An 18,631-nucleotide genomic window follows, 5' to 3' on the forward strand; every position below is an offset into this window, starting at 1 on the left:
AATCATTCACTACAACCATTGCTAAATATTAAAAGGGTAAAAAGTATGAAAGACAGAGTTGGAAATTTCAAAGAGTAGTGGTTGTACCAAAAGGTAAAGTAAGTTCATGAAATATAGATATCAAAAGGATACTTCAAAAAAATTGTGTCCCTGATGAGTTTGTTGTGCATATTTGCACAGGGACTGCTCATTTCTTCTCCAGTCAAGATTTCTCAGGTCCACGGAGGTTTTCTCGCAATGAAAGTCTCCTCCGTGATACATCTTGACTCTTTGCCCGTTGACCTTGAATGCGTTGGTCCCTTCTTCATTAGTTAATTTGATCGCATCGTGCGGGATACTTCTTTAATTATAAATGGTCCATACCAACTTGACTTTAATTTTCTGGGAAAGAGTCGTAGCCTAGAGTTGAATAGCAAAACCTTCTGTCCAACTTGGAGATTCTTTTCGCATAGATGTTTGTCATGCCAATACCTTGCACGTTCTTTGTAGATCTTGGCATCTTCATATGCTTGAATTCTCCATTCGTCTAGCTCGAGCAATTGAAGTTTTCTTTCCTCCCCTGCAGTCCTTAAATCAAAATTGAGCTTCTTCACTGCCCACAGTGCCTTGTGCTCCAACTCCAACGGTAAATAACATGCCTTCCCAAACACCAGCGCATACGGGGACATGCCTATAGGTGTTTTATAGGCAGTCCTATATGCCCACAAGTCATCGTCAAGCTTCATGGCCCAAACTTTGCTTGAAGGATTCACTAACTTTTCTAGAATCAGTTTGATTTCCCTATTAGACACCTCTGCTTGGCCGTATGTCTGTGGATGATATACGGTGGCGACCTTATAGTGGATATTGTACTTGAGCAGCAGCTTGTTGATGACGCCATTGACAAAGTGGGAGCCTTCATCACTTATTATGGCACGTGGGGTACCAAAACGAGTGAAGATGTTTCTTCACAAGAATTTGGAGACTGTCGTCGCATTGTTTGCAATGCATGATACCGCTTCAATCCACTTGGAGGCGTAATCGACGGCCAACAGAATGTACTTGTGACCATTTGATGGTGGAAATGGTCCCATGAAGTGTATGCCCCATATATCGAAGAGTTCCAATTCTAATATAATATTCATCAGCATCGCATTCTTCCATGAAATATTTTCCGTGCGTTGGCACTTGTCGCATTTCATAGAATAGTCTCACACATTCTTGAATAGAGTTGGCCAATAGTACCCACTTTGTAACACTTCTGCTGCTGTGCGTTGACCTCCGAAATGTCCACCATAAAATGAGTCATGCCATTGGGAAAGTATTCGCTATTAAGCAGTCTCAGGCACACATAGTCACAGGATTTGGTCTGACCCCCTGTTGTGAATATTCGGCTCATCCTAATAGTAGGATTTAAATTCATGCATAAGCCGCCTCTTTTGGTGGGCTATGTAATTTTTCAAAAATTGCTCACAGACCAGGTAATTGATAACATTTGCGTACCATGGTAATTCTTCAAGTTTGAACAATTGCTCATCTGGAAAGGTTGTGTTCACCTCCGACTAAATGCGGGTCTACTTCCGGATTCTCTAATCTCAATAGGTGGTCAGCAACCTGGTTCTCCGTCCCCTTGCGATCAATTATTTCCATGTTGAATTCTTGGAGGAGGAGCACCCATCGGATTAGCCTCGGCTTTACATCTTTTTTTTTCATTAAGTATTTTATTGTCGAGTGGTCGATGTGAACTATCACTTTAGATCCCAGCAAGTAGGCTTTGAATTTTTCGAGCGCAAAGATCACTGCAAGAAGCTCCTTTTCTAAGGTAGTGTAATTTGCGTGGGCAAGGTTCAATGTTCTACTCGCATATGCGATGAGGTGTAGCATTGTTTTTTCTTCTATGCTAACACTACCCTCATCGCATAACCGCTAGCATCGCACATTAGCTCGAATGGCTTCGTCCAGTCAGGTGCGATCAAAATAGGCACGGTAATTAATGCGTTCTTCAGTATTTTGAATGCATTGAGGTATTGTGAATAAAGTCAAACGTTCTGTCAGCCTTTAGCAACACACTCAACGGTCGAGCTATCTTCGAAAAGTCCTTCATAAAACGATGGTAGAATCCTGCATGTCCCAGGAAACTCCTTACAACCTTCACATTTGCTGTAGGTGGAAGCTTTTCAATGGCCTCAATTTTCGATTTATCCACCTCCAGCCCTTCCTAGAAACCTCGTGCTCGAGCACAATTCCTTCGTTCACCATGAAATGACATTTCTCCCAATTCAGCACAAGATTTGTCTCTTCGCATTTCCTTAATATCTTCTCTAAGTTGTTCACACAGACTTCATACGTTTGCCCGTAAACTGAGAAGTCGTCCATAAAAATTTTCACTGAATCCTTGAGATACTCGGAGAAGATAGCCAATGATTTACCTCTGAAACGTGCTCGGCGCATTGCATAATTCGAACAGCATGCGGCAAAAAGCAAACGTTCCGTACGGACAGGTGAATGTGGTCTTTTCTTGGTCTTCAGAAGCAATCATTATTTGGTTGTAGCCCACATACCCGTCAATAAAACAGAAGTAATCATTTCCTGCTAGGCGGTCTAGCATCTGGTCAATAAAAGGCAAAGGGAAATGGTCATTCTTCATCGCCGCATTAAGCTTGCGATAGTCCATGCAAATCCGCTAGCCAGTGATGGTTTTCATTGGTATTAACTCATTGTTTGCATTCAGGACTACGGTGATTCCTCCCTTCTTGGGCACGCATTGTACGGGGCTGACTCACATACTATCAGCGATTGGGTATATGATGCCTGCGTCCAACCATTTAATTATCACTTTTTTCACAACCTTCTTCATCGCAGGATTTAGTCTGCATTGAGGTTAGATAGACCCTTTTTGGTTTTGTTCGAGACATATTATGTGCATGCAGTATGTTGGGCTAATTCCTCATATATCTGCTAGCGTCCACTCGATTGCTTTTATGTACTTCTTCAGGATGCTAAGTAGCGCATTTTCTTGTTCTTCTTAGAGCGCTAGAAAATTATCACCGGAAAGTTTTCATTTTGCCCAAGGAAAACATACTTTAGATGACTTGGCAAAGTTTTCATTTCCATGGTAGGTGGTTGTTCTAAGGAAGGTTTTTGTCTTTTTCTCTCCATTAAAATTCAATTTTTCTTCTTTGTTTGCTGTTTTCATGACCACATTGCAGCTTTCTATGGATGCGGTCGCGTCCTCTCTTTCATTTTCTTCTTCAGACTCCACTTCTTCATTACAACTGTGTTCATTGTCAGAATCGAATAGGTCTTCATCTTCTGGATACTTCATGGCTTTGATGATGTTAAACTTGAGCTTTTTCCCATTTATACTCATTGTGATCTCTCCCGTGTACACATCAATTTGAGCACGACTAGTAGATAAAAATGGCATCCTAATATGATGGGAACATCTTTATCCACCTCATAGTCAAGAATGATGAATTCTGTCGATAGAATGAATTTATCAATTGTGACCAGGACATCCTTCAACTTTCCCTCAGGGTGAACTAGGAACCTGTCCGCAAGCTGAAGAGTCACCGTTATGGGCGTCAGCTGCCCCGCATTCAACTGTTTGAAGATTGAAAGGGGCATTAAATTTATACTGGCCCCAAGGTCGCATAGGGCTTGACCAATATAGATCCCGCCAATTGAGCAAGGTATTATGAAGCTTCCTAGGTCGCACATCTTCGGTGGGATTATGGTGTTTGACTTTTGTGTTAATCTCACCGTTGCGAACTTTCCTGTGCTTCTTTTCATTGACACCATGTCCTTAAAAAACTTAGCATATTTTGGCATTTGTTCTATCGCTTCTATAAACGGGATGTTGATGTGTAATTGCTTTAAAATTTCCATGAAGCGATGATATTGAACTTCATCATTTTCCTTTTTCTTCAGTCTTTACGGGAATGGTGGTAGCTGTACCTTCACGGTTCCGTGTTCTATAGGCTTGGAGGTGGACACAACTTCTGGTTCCCTCATATCAGACTCTTCTGGTTCGTTTTGCATCAACGGGTTCTTGGATTCCATCGCAATTAGATTGGTCCTACTCAGCTACTTCTTTTCTTCTACTATCATCTTTCCACTTCACAAGGTCACTATTTGACATTGCTTCTTTCCTGTGTTCCCTGGGTTGCGAGGGAGCTCAGTTGAGCTCGGTAGCGTCCCTTACAGTCTATTTTTAAGCTCACCTGTAATCTATCCTATTTAGATCTCTAGATTGCGGATGGAAGTCGCCTTGTTCTGAGGGACCATCTCCTTCTTTTCAATGTACTATTTCAATAGGTTCTCCAGAGAGGATGATGGCGGTGGTGCTTGCAAACTGCTGGCTTGATGTTGCGGTTGACTGTTAGTTCGTTGGAAAAATCCTAGCGGTCTTTCTTTTTGCGCCAAAGGTTGATAACTCTATTGTTGGGTATTTTTCCAAACGAAATTGGGGTGGTTTCTCTACCCGAGATTGTATGTATTAGAGAAAGGGTTTTTCTTTACGAAGTATACTGACTGCAGGTTCCTTGGACATTCTTCAATCGGATGCGATTCCCCATAAATAACACAACTCGTGCTCGTCTATTCAATTGCATTGACTTATCCTCTTTGCGTTCCAGGGTTGTTGATTGCTATGCCCTGTAACATATTTATCATCGCATTAATTTGATTCTATAGAGATGCGATGGCCCCATTGTTTTCGTTACCTTCTCGAATTTTTAGACGTTTATTACTTTCTGATGACATGCAGAAATGCATGTCATCTTAGGCCTTTTATTTAGAATTATGAAGGTTGTTAGGTAGAATATGCATCAATCATGATAGGAATTCACGAGAAAGTGAGCTTGCATCGATCAGCATGTCGAATCTTAGCCAACCCGTTATTTTGTGTTAATTATGCATTCAATGTTCTCTTTTTGTAGCTAATGCAGGAAATGAATGCAAATGCGAAAACCGGACCACCGAATAGACGATCGCATACGAAGAAACACTCCATCACAAAGGCAAACGCATCGATCAACGCATTGATGTTGCGGTAATCAGTCATATGCGTCCATCACATGGGAGTTGCGCTCGTCAAGCTATTGCGGTCATCATGTAGAGTTGCTGTATTAAGCAAATGCACTCATTGATTAATTGCGGCTAGGCGACAACGCATACTAATGGGATCAACACAAGGTAGGTGAAATGAACGCATCAATGCATCTATCTCGAAAAAAATCCAAAGCTAATGTTAACATTTTACCTACCACATCGTTAGTGGCAGAGGTTCAGAAAGGACTAACCCGCCAAACACCAGACTCAGAGTAGTCCAATTAATGCTATCGGCGACCCAAACTCTATAAATAGAAGCCGATGAGTAGAAATTCAAGCATCCAAGGTTTTCGCCTAACGTTCGCCTATGGCGGATCCTTACGATCTAGACAAACTGCATGAGAAGACGGTTGAGAATTCTTCTCCTCCTTCATCCATTCCGAGTGACGACCGGAGCCTTCAACCAGAGTTAGATCTCGAGACAGAGTCAGCTCCTCCACCCATCCATGGCACCACTAGCAGCCTTGACGCGCATCCGCTGGAAGCAAGGTTTTGCTTCCATCCGGTCATTTCTTTTTCCTTTCTTTCCCTATATTGTATTGTATGACATTTTGAATTAAGAAATTAATACAATGTGTTTTCAATGCATTTCTCTATTCCTTCGACTCCATGTCCATCTTCTTGCTTAGCATCTTTACTTTCATTTCAACACTTAGTGAGATTGCTTGGGTATTGCATATTTAGTCATGTGGATTAGGGATATGAAGCATGTAGCAACCCACCGAAAGGTGTGCGTTGTGCGAGTATGTGAGTAATCTTATTTGCTTAGTGTGAGGTTGCTGCAATGCCTGCCTATGGGCTAACGTATTGCTTGTCTATGAGTGAAGTCAGCAACAATCAACTGCCTGGGAGGGTAAGTGGTTGGACACATTAAGCAAGGTATGCGTTGTTCACTAGGGATAGTAACAACCGTAGGTCAGCGAAGTTTTTGCGATTGTCTTGCATTATGTATGCTTCATTCGTCCATTAGTAGAGGGTAGTCTAAGGACATGATCTAGGGCTTGGGAAGGTCAGGTCAGAATCTAGGCTTGAGAGAGCCAGATTAGATCACATAATACAAGAGATAGGCGCTTAGGAATGAACACTATTTGTTATTAATGCATCACATGCATCCTAGAGATAGGATATGATTGAATGCGGTCACCTTGCTTTCATGCATTCTGCATCATCGCATAGGACAAGAGTAGAGACTTAGGAATAAGCTCTATGGATACTTTGCATTCAACACATGCGTCCTAGAATTAGGAGCACCACATTTCCATTGGAAAATGACTTGTCGTGTATGGTTGTAGCATGATTGCATGGATTGCGTTGACTAGGCTTGCCCTTGCGATCACTCTTAAGTTTTGCAATGAAAACATCTCCTATTTTTATCCATTTTTCTATTCATTTATTTCATGTCAAGGTTTATTTCATCTCTACCTTTCATGCATATTCTCATTACGTTATCTGATAGATAGGAGGAGGAGTAGGATTAACATAGCAACATCCCCTCCATTCTTTTATTCAACCACTGCATGCACAATCACCGCAAACATATAGTTATAAGTCCCTATGTTCGACCTCGGATTACCCGAGAAACTTACGTTCATGTTATACCTTGTGTGAATGCAAGAAAACTTGTGGCAGGATGCATGGTCATCGCATACATTCGATTAACGCATTTTTCATTCCAACGCATGACTATCAATGCATATCTTAGGAACATGCATTGCATAACGCGTCCAAGGGAAGTTGGTTGTCGAGTAAAAATTGACTTCTAATTTCCCGTCATCAAGTTTATAGCGCCGTTGCCAGGGACTTGGCAACTAAATATTTGTTAAGTCTTTTGTCTTTGCGAGCAAACTTTTTATCTTGGCTGTATTGCAGTTTATGCGACCAGGTTGCAAACAATATTGAAGTGTAGGGATGCTCTAAAAATCAGTATTGACCCCAAGGTAGGAGGGCAATCAGTCGCAAAGAAGCTGAAGGTAGATCTAAGCTTATGACGGCCGCATGCGCCCAACAGTTGCTAGAAGTTCCAATGGTCAGGGCAACTTGACCCAAGCAGTTGAGAGCATCTCCTGCATGGAAGACTCCTTGCGGTGACAACACTCTTATTTTTCCAGGGATGTCTTCTACTCTATCTTTACATTACTTTCTTAGTATAGGTTATTTATTTTATTTTTATTGTTATTTTGGATATGGCTGCTTCCTTGGTTGTGGTACGTTTGCTCATGTAGTGCAACAATAAGTCTCCTCAGTTCGTAGTTCAACAGAAGAAATCCTCTAACCCTTCAACGCATGGCTTCAATTGCGTGGATTCCAATGCATGAGCGCATGCGTTGTTCCGCCTGGTCTTTTCTTGTATCTTGTATGCCTTATCCTTTGGAAATTCTCTTTTTCCCAATTGTGTTGTTTTGCGATGTTTCTATGATGGTACGTATAGTTCATCACATTTTCTAACTAATCAACGCAAGGCATTCTTCACTTTTATTAGCTTCTTCAAATTTTGGAAGTCTTAAGTTTTATCTTGTGCAAACCTTTGTTCAAACATTTATTAACGCATTCTTGTAATTTTGTTTCTAGCTTTGCGGTGAGAATGCTGCCAACCTCTAAGTTTGGGGGTGGCAGCGGTCTCGGGGAATTGCATTCATTATATTGTGATAATATATTATATACAAAAAAAAAAAAGTTGAAGTGAGCTTTTGGGAATAATAACTCCACTGTCAACATAATGGGGAAACACATGTTGATAAGAGTTAAGTTGTGAAAGGCACTTTCTCGTAGTTGGATGTCCGCATGACACACGTAGGGGCAAGCCAAAACGAAGGCAAGTCGTCAGGATCAACGCATTTACGCAACTCCTCTCACTACAAGAATTTTGGACTTTAATGTCGGTTGGAAAAAGGGAAACCGGATGTATAATGTTGGTTTTATTTTTTTTTTAAAATCGGATCTTTAATGTCGGTTTTAAACATACACTAAAGATCCGCTATTATTATTATTTTTTTAAAAAAAAAAAAACAAAGCCCATCCCCTCCCCCCCCAATTTTCTTTTCTAAACCCTATTTTCCCCATCAGCCACCTCCTCCCTCCCATTACCAGTCACTGCACCTCACTCAGCCACTCGTCGTTCCTGCTCGACACCATCTCATCGACTGCCACCGCACGCTGCACTCTCAGCTGTCGAAGTATCACCCAGCTTTCTCGGTGCAACATCCTGCATCTGGCCCTTGCCGATTGGTTTCTCCATTTAATGCTGGCATCTCTATACTCTTCTCATAATCGTCAGTTCTTTTCCCTCCCTTCCTCAATATATTTTCAGACATTTTGTTTCTTTCTTACGAAAATGATCTTAGGTTACGTTAAATAAATCCTTGCAGTGGAAGATCTACTGCTCATTCAAATCTTGCCGTCGACAGAGCTAGTTAGTTCATCATGGCGGACGTGATGCTGATGAAGGAGATTGAGGAAACGGCTGGTCGGGGATAGATCTTTCCCAAGTTGATTTTGACGCTATTCATCTCCCTCCTAGCAAGGATTTCGGAATCATTAGGTCAAAGCTTTATACTTTTATCATTTGATTTTGTATTTTAATTTTCATTTTCTGAGCTCTCCTTTGAAACGTGATGGGTTTATTCGTTTATTTTCGTTTTTCCATTTCGTGGCTCATATTCCTTCATTTTTCTGCAATTATGTATATAGTGATGATGAAGAGGTTCTACAAGAGGAGAGTCTAGAGTTTGATTCTGGATTTGGAAACATTATAGTTGTTGAAAATCTTCCGGTTGTTCCTCTGGAGAAGTTTGAGAAGCTCGAAGGTGTTGTTCGTAAAATTTTTGTATAGATTGGAGTAATTAAGGATGATGGTTTGTGGATGCCTGTTGACCCTACTACACAGAAAAATTTAGGTTACTGTTTTATTGAGTACGACATCCCACAAGTACTTTCTCATTATCTCACGCACTCTTGTGTTGTTTCTGCTAACTTTTCTCTGAAACTTCATATATTTATCAAATCAAAATGTATTTTAAATAGTATTATGAAGAAAAAATGTTCTATGGTATAAATCTTGTTTAAGATAAAATGAAAGTCTCCTATCTTTGCCACTTTTGGTTCTTGTTGGCATTTGATGAAGTTCAATAGAGTGATAGAAACTTGTAACCTCATCTTACTTTCTAGCTTAGCTGGTACTTAACTCTAGTCCCTTTGGGTGGGACTACTTTCATCCTCCACAGTCCATCCATTGTAATGGTGTCTTACACCTCTCTTTTACCATCACCCTATCTTCCATTTAAAGGTGGAATATAAATACTATAGAGGTAGTTTGATGTTCATGAATTAATGACTTGTTTGACTTAACCTGTTATGATTATTTCCTAATCTCTCATTGTCTTTGCATACCAGTAATATATTGGCACAGCATTAGTGGTACATCGTAAATATTCCTTGTTAGAATGGTCTTGAAATGGAAACTTTCTAGCATTCAGAAAGTGTGCACTATATGATAATGTGATATTTTGGATTACCACTAGACATGTGTTTCATTCAAGAGTATGTTTACCTTCATGGAATTATGTTCCTATACGTTTTGTTACTATAGTTGTTTTTGCACTAAGCTGAGCTTCCAGGCTTTTTGTTGTACATCCTTTTTTTCGTGTGTGTGTGTGTAATCTCATTTGTCTTGTGTGTAATACTGTAGTTCTGATCCATGAATTGAGCATCTCATTTAATTTCAGTCATATTGTAGGAGGCTGAGCTTGCTAAAGAGAAGACTGATGGGTACAAGCTGGATAGAGCTCATATTTTCACAGTTAACATGTTTGAGGACTTCGACAGATTTATGAAAGTCCCAAATGAGTGGGCCCTCCTGAAATTAGCCCATATACTCCTGGGGTAAACTATCTGCAACGTTACTTGATTTTGCTTCTCCATTACTTCTTGTGATATGTTTTCTTGGGGAAAGGTGGGGGTTTTATAGATCATTCGAAGGTTATCTGGGAGTTGTGCTCAGCTAAATATTTTCCATGGGGAAAAAGAACCATGGGAGAATGTCATTTTATGGATCAAATTGTGTTGTCGTGGAAGTATGATGCTAATTGCTATTTACTTCCTAACATTTAAAGAGAATCTTCAATAGTGGCTAACTGATGAAAAAGCACGGGATCAATTTGTTATCCGATCTGGTTCCGATACTGAGGTTTTCTGGAATGATGCTAGAAATTTGTAGCCTGAGCCTGTTTACAAGCGTCAAGTGAGTATCCTTTAGCCTGTCTTGAGTATTGGACATGTTTTTATATCTACAGTTACTACTCTTTCCTGGTTAGATTGTTTTTGTTGATGTTGGGATATTGATATAATATTAATACAATTTATGCATCTTTGCTCTTGGGCTGTTAACCCTATCTTAATTAAATAATTTTCTTTTACAGTTCTGGACCGAGAGTTTTGTTCAGTGGTCCTATTTGGGGACTTACCTAGCAACAATTCACTGATAGGTTGCTGCAGTTTTAGGTGGAGCAGGTACCTTTAACCGTCTAATTCGCTTTGACCATCAACAGGTTTGTTATTGTTTTTCACTCCAGACCTTCTGACAGTGCTTGCAAACGTCCCAAAGGCCTTAAGCTTTTAATATATAAAATGTAGGTTAAGTTAATTGATTTTTCTCCTGGTGAGAAATATTTGGTGACGTACAGCAGTCATGAGCCCAACAATCCCCGTGATGCAAATATGGAAACTCTCTTTCAAACTTCTACTCTAAGTTTGGGAGCTTGGAATTTGCAATAAGAGCCTTCAAGAAAATTAAGAAAAAGAATGTGATTTCATGGACTTCAGTTGTATCTTCCTGTTGTGATAATGGCCAAGCAGCTCGGAGCTTAAGTTTCTTCGCCAAGATGCTCTCGGATGGTGTGGAACCAAACGAGTACACTTTAACAAGTGTCTTGAGTGCTTGTTGTGTAATGTTGACATTGGGTTTAGGAGCACAGATTCATTCACTAAGCGTGGAACCTTCAATGAAGGTTAGAACTTTGTAACCATCATTCTCATATGTAGATTTGAACTTATTATATGGTTATCTATGTGTATATTCCTGAAATTCTTGTTGAATATTTAAATTTCAGTTCAATTTTTAAAATGTCCCAGAAATTCTAGAATAAATGTGAAAACGCTAGGTTAGCATATAGCTAAAAATCATTACAAGTATGAATTTATGATGAATTTGCTCTACTTGCGTTCTTTAACATCCGATTTAAATAGTTAGTATCTAGCTCTGTAACATAATCTATATTTCTATTACATTAGTAACATTTTCCATATTAAGATTCGATAAGCATCATTCTAATATTCTATTTAAATTATTTGATCATTCGATAAGTTGACTACAAGATTTTTGCCTTGAATGTACCATTTATGCACATTCCCAATAAACACAGTTAGTTGAATATGAATTCTGATAACATTTTCACTTTCAATCCTTTGTCTTAAACCTTTTTTATTTGTATATTTTTTTAGGTGTTTGGAAGGGGTGGGGAGGAGATGGATTTCTTGAAACAGCAAGGGATTCAGGTGAAAATTGTTCCTGGTAAGTGCATTTTTGAATGCTTGCAGTTTTAAGCACAGTTTCCAAGTGTTTTCAAATGACTCTAATGATATGAAAATTACTGTTTGAGAAGTTATAATGTGCTTATTTCTCTTTGGACCATATTGGATTAGAATGTAACACCCGTTTATGACTCATGGATACTATTTATTTGTAGTTTAGATTTGATTCAAGGTGCTCGAGTTTGTAGGTCACACTATGGTAGTTTGTAGGTTATTCATGCACTATGGTAGTCTTTGTGACAACTTTTGAGGTTTGAAGTATATTGTGAGCTAAATTTGCTTATTGATGTATGTGGTTTTGAATATTCATTTTTTGGGAATTTTGATAGTTCTGTTGAGAACAAGTGGTTGTGAAATATTTTTGGGAGTGTGTTTCTTTGAACAAGTTCAAGGTAAATTTTTTATTTTGTTGTGGTAACATCGTTATGCTGCCGAAAATTTTCCATCGTCTTCGTATCTCATATCTAGGTAACCAAGCTTCTCTTCTTCAAAATCTTTAAAAAGAAGATTCTCTCATTTATTCAACTATTGAGTTTTCTTGTTTTGCAGATGCAACAAAGGAGTAAATATTTGGTATCGCAACCTCTTTATGCTTTTTCTTGGGGAACTTTAGATCTAACACATTCACTACAAGAATTTTTCCTTGAATGTACCATTTATGCACATTCCCAATAAACACGGTTAGTTGAATATGAATTCTTATCACATTTTCACTTTCAATTCTTTGTCTTAAACCTTTTTTATTTGTAATCCTTTGAACAACAGTGGTCAGACAAAGATGCCTATAACCAGACACTGCTGAAGCTAGGGGGTTGGTTCAAGAAGAATTATGAAGGGATCCATACTTACCAAGTGGAGGGAGATAGTAATCTCATAATGTTTGTATTACTTGTAATTTGTTTTTCAAGACCTGAATTATTGTACAGCCTTTTAAATTATAATTTTGTAACAAAATTTGTGGATTAAATGTAATAGATTTACAATCCATACATGAATAATATGTCATAGCCACAACGTTCAATGATGATGTGTCATGTTATACTTTTGGACCAAAAAAATGGATTTCGCAACGGAACTTAAAAAAAAAGGGACAGATTTGGGCTTCAATGTCGGTTAATAATTTAAAAAAATAGAGGCTTTAATCTCGGTTGCAACCGACATTAAAGACATTTAATGTCGGTTGGAAATTTCACTGAAGGTCTTTAATGTCGGTTGCAACCGACATTGAAGGTTGTGTTATTGAAGCCCTTTAATGTTGGTTTAAAACCGACAAGGCAACCGACATTAAACGGCTTTAATAACACTATCTTTAATGTTGGTTGTCAACTGACATTAAAGCCCAAATTTCTTCTAGTGTCTGTCTGGCGCAAGCCAAATCAAACGAGACAAGAGTTGAGTTGAATATGGAACACAACCGAAGTTGGATGCCTGCATAACACAGGTGGGGGTAAGCCAAAATGAAGAGTGTAACCAGGTTCAACGCCGCATTTGAATAAGCCATCGCAAAGTTTTGAAGTATTTTTTAATGAATGCATTCTCAAAAGCTAAACACAAAATTGCAGTGAATGAATAAAATTTTTTGAGCAAAGGTTTTCTGAATCTAAACTTAGACAAGATCTTTTTGAAGAAGTAACCAAAGTGGAGGAGAGCATTGCAGTGATGGTCAAAGGTGTGTGTAAATTATATTCTAAGAAGCTGGTCATCGCAAAAGAAAGCATGAAAGTGAGTTAGAATTTCTTGAGTATAACGCATGCTTGAGGACAAGCATGATTTTAAGTTTGGGGGTGTGATCTCATGCAGAAATGCAAGTCATCTTAGGCCTTTTACTTAGAATTATGAAGGTTGTTAGGCAGAATATGCAACAATCATGATAAGAATTCACGAGAAAGTGAGCTTGCGTCGATCAACATGTCGAATCTCAGCCAACCCGTTATTTTACGTTAATTATGCATTCAATGTTCTATTTTTATAGCTAATGTAGGAAATGAATGCAAACGCGGAAACCAGACGACCGCATACGGAGAAACACTCCATCGCAAAGGCAAACGCATCGATCAATGCATTGATGTTGCAGTAATCAGCCGTATGCGTCCATCGCATGGGAATTGCGCTCGTCAAGCGATTGCAGTCATCATGTATTGTTGCGGTATTAAGCGAATACGCTTATTGAATGATTGTGGCTACGCGACAACGCATACTAATGGGATCAAGGCAAGGTAGGTGGAATGAATGCATCAACGCATCTACCTCAAGAAAATCCAATGCTAATGCTGACATTTCACCTACCACGCCATTAGTGGCAGAGCTTCAGAAAGGATTAACGCGCCGAACGCTAGACTCAGAGCAGTCCAATTAATGCTGTCAGTGACCCAAACTCTATAAATAGAAGCTGATGAGCAGAAATTCAAGCATCCAAGGTTTTTGCCTGAGATTCGCCTATGACGGATCCTTGCAATCTAGACAAACTGCGTGAGAAGACTGCTGAGAGTTCTTCACCTCCTTCATGCATTCCGAGTAACGATCGGAGCCTTCAACCAAAGTTAGATGTTGAGAGAGAGTCAGCTCCTCCACCCATCTATGGCACCACCGGCAGCCTTGACGCGCATCCACTGGAAGCAAGGTTTTGCTTCCAGCCGGTCATTTCTTTTTCCTTTCTTTCCCTATATTGTATTGTATGACATTTTGAATTAAGAAATTAATACAATGTGTTTTCAATGCATTTCTCTATTCCTTCGACTCCATCTCCATCTTCTTGTTTAGCATCTTTACTTTCATTGCAACACTTAATGAGATTGCTTGGGTATTGCATATTTAGTCATGGGATTAGGGATATGAAGCATGTAGCAACCCACTGAAAGGTGTGCATTGTGCGAGTATGTGAGTACTCTTATTTGCTCAGTGTGAGGTTGCTGCAATGCCTGTCTATGAGCTAACGCATTACTTGTCTATGAGTGAAGTCAGCAACAATCAACTGCCTGGGAGGGTAAGTGGTTGGACACATTAAGCAATGTATGCGTTGTGTACTAGGGATAGTAACAACCGTAGGTCAGCGAAGTTTATGCGATTGTCTTGCATTATGTATGCTTCATTCGTCCATTAGGGATACTCGGGAGGGTAGTCTAAGGACAGGATCTAAGCTTGGGAAGGTCAAGTCAGAATCTAGGCTTGTGAGAGCCAGATTAGATCACATAATACAAGAGATAGGCGTTAAGGAATGAGCACTATTTTTTTCTTCTATGCTAACACTGCCCCCATCGCATAACCGCTAGCATCGCACATTAGCTCGAATGGCTTCATCCAGTCAGGTGCAATCAAAATAGGCGTGGTAATTAATGCGTTCTTCAGTATTTTGAATGCATTGAGGCATTGTGAATAAAGTAAAACGTTCTGTCAGCCTCTAGCAACACACTCAACGGTCGAGCTATCTTTGAAAAGTCCTTCACAAAACAATGGTAGAATCCTGCATGTCCCAGGAAACTCCTTACTGCCTTCACATTTGCTGTAGGTGGAAGCTTTTCAATGGCCTCAATTTTCGCTTTATCCACTTCCAGCCCTTCCTTGGAAACCTTGTGCTCGAGCACAATTCCTTCGTTCACCATGAAATGACATTTCTCCCAATTCAGCACAAGATTTGTCTCTTCGCATCTCCTTAATATCTTCTCTAAGTTGTTCAAACAGACTTCATACGTTTTCCTGTAAACTAAGAAGTCGTCCATAAAAATTTCCACTGAATCCTCGAGATACTCGGAGAAGATAGCCAATGATGCACCTCTGAAACGTGCTCGACGCATTGCATAATCCGAACGGCATGCGGTAAAAAGCAAACGTTCCGTATGGGCAGGTGAATGTGGTCTTTTCTTGGTCTTCAGAAGCGATCATTATTTGGTTGTAACCCACATACCCGTCAAGAAAACATAAGTAATCATTTCATGCTAGGCGGTCTAGCATCTGGTCAATAAAAGGAAAAGGGAAATAGTCCTTCTTCGTCACCGCATTAAGCTTGCGTAGTGCATGCAAATCTGCTAGCCAGTGATGGTTCTCATTTGTATTAACTCATTATTTGCGTTCGGGACTACAGTGATTACTCTCTTATTGGGCACACATTGTACGGAGCTGACCCATATGCTTTCGGCAATTGGGCATATGATGCCTACGTCCAACATTTAATTATCACCTTTTTCACAACCTCCTTCACCGCAGGGTTCAGTCTACATTGAGGTTCGATACACCCTTTTTGGTTTTCTTCGAGACATATTATGTGCATGCAGTATGTTGGGCTAATTCCTCATATATCTGCTAGTGTCCACCCGATTGCTTTTATGTACTTCTTCAGGATGCTAAGCAACACATTTTCTTGTTCTTCTTAGAGTGCTGAGGAAATTATCACTGGCAAGGTTTCATTTTTCCCATGGAAAACATACTTCAGATGACTTGGCAAAGTTTTCATTTCCACGGTAGGTGGTTGTTCTAAGGAAGGTTTTTGTTTTTTTCTCTCCATTAAAATTCAATTTTTCTTCTTTGTTTGCTTTTTCCGTGGCCACATTGCAGCTTTCTATGGATGCGATCGCGTCCTCTCTTTTATCTTTTTCTTCGGACTCCACTTCTTCATTACAACTGTGTTCATTGTCAGAATCGAATAGGCCTTCATCTTCTGGTTACTTCATGGCTTTGATGATGTTAAACCTGAGCTTCTTCCCATTTATACTCAGCGTGATCTCTCCCTTGTACACATAAATTTGAGCACGACCAGTAGATAAAAATGGTCGTCCCAATATGATGGGCACATCTTTGTCCGCCTCATAGTCAAGAATGATGAAGTCTGCCGGTAGAATGAATTTATCAATTGTGACCAAGACATCCTTCAACTTTCCCTCAGGGTGAACTAGGAACCTGTCTGCAAGCTGGAGAGTCACCGTTATGGGCATCAGCTGCCCCACATTCAACTGTTTGAAGATTGAAAGTAGCATTAAATTTATACTGGCCCCAAGGTCGCATAGCGCTTGACCAATATAGATCCCGCCAATTGAGTAGGGTATCATGAAGCTTCCTGGGTCACGCATCTTCAGTGGGATTATGGTAGTTGACTTTTGCATTAATGCCATCGTTGCGAACTTTCATGTGCCTCTTTTATTTGACACCATGTCCTTCAAAAACTTAGCATATTTTGGCATTTGTTCTATCACTTCTGTAATTGGGATGTTGATGTGTAGTTGCTTTAACATTTCCATGAAGCGATGATACTGAACTTCATCATTTTCCTTTTTCTTCAGTCTTTGCGGGAATGGTGGTAGCTGTACCTTCACGGTTCCGTGTTCTATAGGCTTAAAGGTGGACACAACTTCTGGTTCCCTCATCTCAGGCTCTTCTGGTTCGTTTTGTATCAACGGGTTCTTGAATTCCATCGCAATTGAATTGGTCCAACTTAGCTCATTCTTTTCTTCCGCTATCGTCCACTTCGCAAGGTCACTACTTGACATTGCTTCTTTCCTGTGTTCTTTGGGTTGCAAGGGAGCTCAGTTGAGCTTTGTAGAGTCCCTTGTGGTTTATTTTCAGCTCACCCGCAATCTGTCCTATTTGGATCTCTAGATTGCGGATGGAAGTAGCCTGGTTCTGGGGGACCATCTTCTTCTTTTCAATGCACTATTTCAGTAGGTTCTCCAGAGAGGATGATGGCGGTGGTGCTTGCGAGCTGCAGGCTTGATGTTGCGGTTGACTGTTAGTTCTTTAGAAAAATCCCGGCGGTCCTTTTTGCGCCAAAGGTTGATAACTCTATTGTTGGGTATTTTTCCAAGTTAAATTGGGGTGGTTTCTCCACTCGAGGTTGTATGTATTAAAGAAAGGGTTGTTCTTTACGAAGTATACTGACTGTAGGTTCCTTGGACATTCTTCAATCGGATGTGATTCTCCACAAATAGCACAACTCGTGCTCGTCTATTCAATTGCATTGACTTATCCTCTTTGTGTTCCAGGGTTGTTAATTGCAATGCACTGTAACAGATTTATCATCGCATTAATTTGATTCTATAGAGATGCGATGGCCCCATTGTTTGCGTTACCTTCTCAAATTTTTAGTCGTTGATCACTTTCTCTGCATGTCATCTTAGGCATTTTATTTAGAATTATGAAGGCTGTTAGGCAGAATAAGCGGAAATCATGATAGGAATTCGTGAGAAAGTGAGTTTGCGTCGATCAACATGTCGAATCTCAGCCAACCCATTATTTTGTGTTAATTATGCGTTCAATGTTCTATTTTTGTAGCTAATGCAGAAAATGAAATGCAAATGCGGAAATCGAACCACCGCATAGACGACTCCATACGGAGAAACACTCCATCGCAAAGGCAAATGCATCGATCAACGCGTGGATGTTGCGGTAATCAGCCGTATGCGTCCATCGCATGGGAGTTGCGCTCGTCAAGCGATTGTGGTCATCATGTAGAGTTGCAGTATTAAGTGAATGCGCTCATTGAATGATTGCGGCTACGCGACAACTCATACTAATGGGATCAACGTAAGGTAGGTGGAATGAACGCATCAATGCATCTACCTCGAGAAAATCCAACGCTGATGCTGACATTTCACCTACCACGCCATTAGTGGCAGAGGTTCAGAAAGGACTAACGCGTCGAACAGCAAACTCAGAGCAATCTAATTAATGTTGTTGGTGATCCAAGCTCTATAAATAGAAGCCGATGAGCAGAAATTCAAGCATCCAAGGTTTTTTCCTGAGGTTTGCCTATTTCGGACCTTGCGATCCAGAAAAATTACGTGAGAAGACGGTTGAGAGTTCTTCACCTCCTTCATCCATTCCGAGTGACGATCGGAGCCTTCGACTAGAGTTAGATCTCTAAAGAGAGTCAGCTCCTCCACCATGTAAGACCCTAACACTAAATCTAAAGTGGAGGTTAAATGTAAAGAAGAAAAATCCTAAGAAAGGATAGTGGGGCAAACGGAGA

General features: G+C 40.0%; 1 long non-coding RNA gene across 1 annotated transcript; it reads left to right on the forward strand.

The window, feature by feature from the left end:
* Positions 1–11,887: 11,887 nt before the first annotated feature.
* Positions 11,888–12,558, forward strand: LOC150036590 (uncharacterized). The gene is made up of 3 exons (XR_016528912.1): positions 11,888–12,144; positions 12,226–12,356; positions 12,442–12,558. It is a non-coding gene; the product is annotated as an uncharacterized LOC150036590 (long non-coding RNA).
* The last annotated feature ends 6,073 nt before the right edge of the window (positions 12,559–18,631 follow it).

This window comes from Benincasa hispida, chromosome 4, assembly GCF_027475165.1.
Source record: "Benincasa hispida cultivar pf3 chromosome 4, pf3_genome.v1.1, whole genome shotgun sequence".
Taxonomy (NCBI): Eukaryota; Viridiplantae; Streptophyta; class Magnoliopsida; order Cucurbitales; family Cucurbitaceae; genus Benincasa; species Benincasa hispida.